The following is a 7,603-nucleotide window of genomic DNA, read 5'->3' as shown; positions in this document are numbered from 1 at the left end:
AGGGTCTCTCCCATTGGGAGCAAGATAACTTTGCTTAAACAAGAGAGTCCTGAATCTCACCCAAGGGGAAGTTTTCCAAAGTTTCTAGTGTTGCAAGATGAGGACAAGGACATGGTGGAGACTGCCAGATCCTCTTATGTCAACTTCTTCCCAGAGTCTTTTCTTTTAGTAACCTGAGGTTGGGTGGGTTATTGTCTGTCTTGTCTCTTGAAGCTAGAAGCTAGAAGAACTGTTATAAGAATCTATTTCTGATCTAAGGATATTTTAGAAGCTAAACTTCATATTGCATTGCAATTAGAAAAAAATTAATGTAGTGACTGTGGGGTTTTCTTCTTAGCATTTATTTGCTCTGTAGGAACGAAAGTGAATTAATTCTAGTTCCTCTGTCATAGTGACTTAAATGCAACAGAATTTGTATATGTGAAATATTTCTAAACAATTCCAAAATGTTGACCAGCACTTGTTTGAACAAATAGGAGGGGCTTTTGAAACCCACCCTGATTTCTGGGGCTTGCCACATCCTTTATTTTCTTTGTTCTTTGCAAATATAAAGACTGAGTTTGAAACCTTTGCATTCCCAGTTTCCCCATCTCCTTCTTGTCTCACTGACAGATTGTGGAGTGCTGAATGATTAGGGATTCTTTTTTTTTTTTCTCTCAATGCTCTGTACTGAGGTAACTTTGACCTCTACTTACCCTGACTCTGAACAGTGGTAATTTGAACACAGCTTGATTTCCTCATATACTGTCATTTTATACACCTAGATAATGAAAGAGGTGACAGTTACTTGAAACTATCCTTGCCAGCACTAGTTATGACCCGGATGCTTTCCTGACTTTTTTTTCCAGGTGTGTTTTAAGCTGCAATTAAACTGGACAGGAAATTTTTAATGACTTTTGAAATTTAGTACACAGTTACTACTGAATAAGCAAACCCAACCTGAAAAATAACATTAACACAAAGATGGTTACTGAGCATGTTTGACCAAGGCTTTAATTAAATTAAATTAAATGTATCTTTTTTTAGAGGGAGAAATAGAGGAAAATATTGGATCATTTGCATGGTTTAAAATGAGGGTCCTCAAGGCAAAATATCTAAAAGGCAACTTTTCTCTATCTGACCTATGATTCAGAGGTTATTGGGGTGATATGTTAGGTAGGCTATTAAATCAAAAGGAAGTATATTATCCAATTCATTGAAGTTGAAAAAATTGAAAGCTCTGTTTAGACTAAGGAATAGAAGTAATAGAATCTCAGAAATAAGAGTTGGAAATAGTATCAAAGGTTATTGAATATAATATAAAAAAACTAGGAATTCTCTGTGTAACACCTGTGACGAGTATTGACACAACCTTCTTTTGAATACTTTAAGAAACTTTTACTGAGTACTACTACACACATGGAACTATGCTTGGCTCTGAGGATAAAAGGGCAGACAGACAACAGTCCTTACCCTAAAGCAGTGGTTCCCAAACTTTTTTGGCCTACAGCCCCCTTTCCAGAAAAAAAATAGTACTTAGCACCCCCTGGAAATTATGAAACTATTTATTGAACTCAGAATAGAATGTAATACAAAAAAAAAGGTGTGGCCATCACCGCCTCCCTAGATCTCTGCAGCACCCACCAGGGGGCAGTGGTGCCCACTTTGGGAATCACTGCCCTAAAGGAACAGCCATCCCATCTCTTGGTAGTGGGGAGGACTAGTAGAATGGATGGGCCTCTAAGAAGAGTGTCTGGAGCACTACACAGATTAAGCTGAAGTTGGTGATGAATATTAATGTCAACAAAAGAAGTCTTCTTTAGCTATCTTGGGGATATATATTGGATAAAAGAAAGGTTAGGATCACTGCTCAGAGAGAATCAGAAGATGATCATGAATGATGAGAGAGAGTGATCTTTGAAACACAGTAGAAAATAGTTAATAAGCTATGAATTCTAGAGAAGGGCACATGTCCTGGTTTGCTAAAAAGGGAAGAGATTAGAATGTGCAAACTAGACTAGCAAGTTTGACTACTTCCTCACAAAATTCTATAATATATTCTAAATGATTGTTTTATAGCTCACATGTATATAGAGCTTTACAAATATTATCTTATTTGATAAGCATCTAGAAAGGGAAAAGCAATGACCTTCTTCAAGAACAGAGCTTGCGTTCAGCTAGGTGGCTCAATGGATAGAGCACCAGGGGAGTCAGGAGCACCTGGGTTCAAATCTGGCCTCAGTGTGACCCTGGGTAAGTCTTAAGCCCAATTGCCTAGTCCTTGCCATTCTTCTGTCTTGGAAATAGATACTTAGTTCTTAGGGAGAAGGTAAGGATGAAAAAAACAAAGAAACAACACCTGGAGTTCGACTGATTTCATTTTCTTTTTTGACAGGACTACTAGGATGGTAGGTTAGGGGCATGATATAGACATAGTTTATCTAGCAGTCAAAGCTATCAAAAATAGTTCAGTCAATTGTTAAGATCCACCAACAGGGCATAAGTATGCCTGTTCTTCTACATTCAATTTTGTGTAATCAAAATTTTCAATTTATCCTTTGTTAATCACCTCTATCCCTTGTTTTAGTCAATAATTCCCTTTATTCATAATTATAAAAGATAGTTCAATTCTCTGGTTTATTTTATATAGGTGTATATTCATGCATATAGACACATATGTTTATAGCATTCAGTTGTTTCAGTAATGCCTGACTCTTCATGACCATATTTGGGGTTTTCTTGACAAAGATACTAACGTGGTTTGTCTTTTTTTTTTCCTCCAGCTCATTTTACAGATGAAGAGACTGAAGCAAACAGAGTTAATTAACTTGTCCAGGGTGACACAGCTAGTAAATGTCTGAGGCTAGATTTGAACTCAGTAAGATAAATCTTCCTTTATCCATTGTGCCATGTAGCTGTCCTATATACATATATATATATGCATGTATATATACATACACACATGCTATATTTATTGCATATTTATCATATATCTAGTATATAGCACAAATATATGTGCACATGTATATTTACATTACATATACATTTGGAAATTGTGATATATGGTGTGAAATCATAATTGAAATCTTATTTCTGTGAGAATTCTTCCTATTTTTTCACTAGCTCTTTTGTTAATAGGGAATTCTTGCCCTAGTAGTTAGTATTCTTGGGTTTATTGAACATGATGTTATGATATTGAATTGCTTCTGTTTTCTTTACCTCATATGTTGCACTGATCACTTTACTATTTTTGATGTTTACTGCTTACAGTATAGTTTGAGATCTGGTACTGCAAGGCTCCTTTGTTTCCTACTTCTTTTTTTAATTTACCTTAAACATTTTTTTTTTAAATCCTTACCTTCCATCTTGGAATCAATACTGTGTATTGGTTCCAAGGCAGAAGAGTGGTAGGAGTGGGCAATGGGGGTCAAGTGACTTGCCCAGGGTCACATAGCTGGAAGTGTAGGCCTGGATCTCAATCCACTGAGCTACCCAGCTGCCCCCACCTTAAAAAATTTTAACTATTTTTTCCTCTGGATGAATTTTATCATTACGTTTATAGTTCTACAATAGCTTCATTGATATGGCATTAAATAAACTTTTTTCAAATTGCTTTTTAATATATTACATAATTTGCTTTTAAAGCACCTGGGGCAGTCATCATTGTTCCTATTTGATTGATGAGGAAAAAGAAACACTAAGAGATAACTCTACATCACTACTTAGTGGCAGAACTGAAATTGGGATTCAGTTCTGACACTCCTCCAAAACCTGGTTTTATTTCTTTTGAGCATATCACACCTATTGCACAGCATTAAAATTTATTTTAGCAAAGTTACCATACTTAGCCCTGCTTTTCCTCCTGATCCAAAACACTTATTAATTTAATCAAAAGCCACATATTGTATATGTAAACCACAGGACTGGATCTTGGGATTAGGGTTAGACTTTTGACTAGTATTGTAGCAGTGTGTCACTAGAAAGGAAGGTATGGAAAATATTCCCAATTCTAAAGACTTGGATTTCCAAAGGTATCCTATTTTTCAGCAGCGATTTCCCTGCCTCACAATGCATAACATTTTTGGTTTTATACTTTATTAATTATCTTTTTAGTTGAGAACCAGAATTCTAGGAATTGTGCTACAAACATTGGTAACAAGCATTCTATAGGAAAGACTTGCTATGACTTAATTCAGATTTTTTTTTTTGAGGAATGTAAGATAGTCAATACACCATGATATTTATCATGTTAAGGAAACTTGAATATTTTAATTTTAAAGCTAGATACCAGGTACAAAATAGTATAATGTTTCAGAAAAACAAATCAATCTATGTGCATTATTGGCTACCTACTATAGCCAGTCAGTCAGTCAGTCAGTCAGTCAGTCAATAATTAAAATATTTATTGGGCAGCTAGGTAGCACAGTAGATAGAGTGCCAGACCTGGAATTTGGAGGACCTGGGTTCAAATCTTAGCTGTGTGACCCTGAGCAAGTCACTTAATGCTGATTACCTAGCCCTTTCTTAGAATTTATAAGACATAAGGAAAAAGATTAAAAAAAATATTAAGCACCTACTATGACTAAGGTCTTGGGGATACAAAAAGAAGCAGAAGACAGTCCTTGCCTTCATAATCTAATAGGGGAGATAACAAGCAAATACATACAAGCAAGCTATATGCAGGATAAATAGAACATAGTAGAAGAATTGGGAAAGACTTGTTAGAGAAGATGGGAGTTTAGTTGGGACTTGAAGGAAGTTCCGGGGAACCTGCCAGGAGCTGAGAGATGGAGTGTTTTATTTACGGAGTAGCCCGAAGGTCACATTGAAAAATAGGTGAGGGGGTGTAAAGTGTAAGTAGCCTGGAGGGGACTAAGAATATGTGAGAGGTGTAAACAGATTGGAGGGGATTAGTTTAGGAAGGGATATGTAGCGCAGCGCTAGGTTTTTGGGAACATAGAGAAGTATAAAACATGCTCTCTTCTCCAGAGGGTCCTATAAAGGTTTGAGGGAAATCAAAATTAAATATGTGAAATAATTATATAATGGTACGAACACATTTATTGTGATGAATTAAATTCTATTTTTAGTTGTAGAATGCCTTTCCAGTTTTCTCAGAATCCTTCATCGTTACTTTTAATATCTCTGGATCTCTGCTAACCTACAGATAGATGATTCTACCAGTTAGCACATTGTACTGATCAATCCAAGCATTAGTCATCTAGACCTGGAAAGAATAAGTTTCTTCTAATCAAGGACACATGATAACCAGGTGGAGACAGAAATCAGACACTGCCAAAGTCCCCATTCAATGACTCACAGTGGTTCTTGAATTGATTGCCACCAGGAAGGAAAAATGTAAGAGGTTCAGCTTATGAATTTGGCTGTATCAGTTCTTCTGTATGTGAACTCTGTTCTAGTTATGAATCACTAGTTCTTCCAATTTTGAAGCCAGTTTGTCACCAGACCTTCAGTTTCCAAATGTTGGATTGATATCAGTCAGAAAAAATGTGCATACTCATTGACTAGTTCACTATTATGCAGAGTATTCTTTTCCTACCAGTGTCTTGGGAAATGTTCTCTTTTGTAAAAAAGAAGAAAAAGTATTTCCATTTCTAGTGATTAGTTTCTATTTTTGAATATAGATTTTTAGTTTTATTACTATTATTACTATATATAAGGAAGATGATAGTTATTAAAACATCTTGCTATTAAAAATCAGATTTGATTTATGGGAATTTCTTTTATTTCTGGTGGTATAAAGCAAAATGAATTAATTATTTTTCTTCCAATTCATAGTTTTATTCACATTGGTTTATTTTTTTAACTAAACTTTTCATTAGACTTCATGAATTGTATGTGTTAAAAATGATATTTTTCCTTCAGCTTATTTTTGTGAAAAAAAAATACATGTTGAAATTACAAAGTGCCTATGTACCCATTAGCTGAATTCCACTTCACTTTCATCTGGACACCTTAGGATTCAAGTCTTTTATGTGGTTAGAGTTAAGAGATGGAGCTGTCATGGCTACTATTCAAGCTTGTGAAGAGGGAATGCTCACTGGTATGTATTTAGAAAAATGCTCTCTTTTTAGTTTTACTAAAACTTGTTCAGTTGTTTCAGTCATATTTGACCCTTAGTGATTCCATTTGGGGTTTTCTTGGTAAAGATACTGGAGTGGTTTGCTTTCTCCAGCTCATTTTACAGATGAAGAACTGAGACAAGCAGGTTAAGTGACTTTCCCAGGATCACACAGCTAGTAAATGTATATGGCCAGATTTGAACCCATGAAGATGAGTCTTCTTGACTGCAGGGCAGGTATTGTATTCACTGCATCGCCTAAAATTTAGAGCCCATTAATCTTGACATTGACCAGATATTGGTCAAAATACATATGTTCTAGGTGTTACTTACCTTGATTCTTAGCTTGTCGAGGGCTGTAATGAGAACCAGGGATCCCTGTTCCTGCTGTTGCAGCCGCTGCTTAACCCATTAACCACCATGTGTGAGAATATCTCCATCCATGTTGGCCAGACTGGTGTCCAGATTGGTAATACCTGCTGGGAGTTGTACTGTCTGGAACATGGTATCCAGTCTGATGGGCAGATGCCAAGTGACAAGACCATTTGGGGAGGAGATGACTCCTTCAACGCCTTCTTCAGTGAAACAGGGACTGGCAAACATGTCCCCAGAGCAGTGTTCATAAATCTAGAACCAACTGTCATTGATGAAGTTCATACTGGAACTCACTGCCAGCTCTTCCATCCTGAACAGCTGATCACTGGCAAGGAAGATGCCGCCAATAACCATGCTCGTGGGCACTACACTATTGGCAAGGAAATCATTGACCTTGTTCTAGACAGGATTCGGAAACTGGCTGATCAGTGCACAGGTCTTCAAGGCTTCTTGGTTTTCCATAAGCTTTGGTGGTGGGACTCCTCTCTGCTGATGGAAAGGCTGTCTTTTGATTATGGCAAGAAGTCCAGGCTGGAGTTCTCCATTTACTCAGCCCCACAGGTTTCCACTGCTGTAGTTGAGCCCTACAACTCCATTCTGACCACTCAACCACCTTGGAGCACTCTGATTGTGCCTTCATGGTAGACAATGAGGTTATCTATGATATCTCTCTCAGAAACCTTGATATTGGAATGCCCAACCTACACTAATCAAAATCGCCTTATTAGTCAAATTGTGTCCTCCATCACTGCCTCTCTGAGATTTGATGGTGTCCTGAATGTTGATCTGACAGAAGTCCAGACCAACTTGGTGCCCTACCCTCGAATCCATTTCCCCTTGGCCACCTATGCCCCGGTCATCTCTGCTGAGAAAGCCTACTATGAGCAGCTTTCTGTAGCAGAGATCACCAATGCTTGCTTTGAGCCTGCCAACCAGATGGTGAAAAGAAACCCTCACCACGGTAAATACATGGCTTGCTGCCTGCTGTACTGTGAGGATGTGGTTCCCAAAGATGTCAATGCCGCCATTGCCACCATCAAGACAAAGTGTAGCATCCAGTTTGTGGATTGGTGCCCAACTGGCTGCAAGGTTGGCATCAGTTACCAGCCTCCCACTGTGGTTCCTAGTGGTGACCTGGCCAAGGTACAGAGGGCTGTGTGCATGCTG

The 7,603-nt window shown here is 37.6% G+C and overlaps 1 pseudogene; it reads left to right on the top strand.

The window, feature by feature from the left end:
• The first annotated feature begins 6,481 nt into the window (after positions 1–6,481).
• LOC123242466 lies at positions 6,482–7,379 on the top strand (annotated as a pseudogene).
• Positions 7,380–7,603: the final 224 nt, after the last annotated feature.

Source organism: Gracilinanus agilis, chromosome 3 (assembly GCF_016433145.1).
Source record: "Gracilinanus agilis isolate LMUSP501 chromosome 3, AgileGrace, whole genome shotgun sequence".
Lineage (NCBI taxonomy): Eukaryota > Metazoa > Chordata > Mammalia > Didelphimorphia > Didelphidae > Gracilinanus > Gracilinanus agilis.
This window is presented reverse-complemented; position numbering and strand designations above follow the sequence as displayed.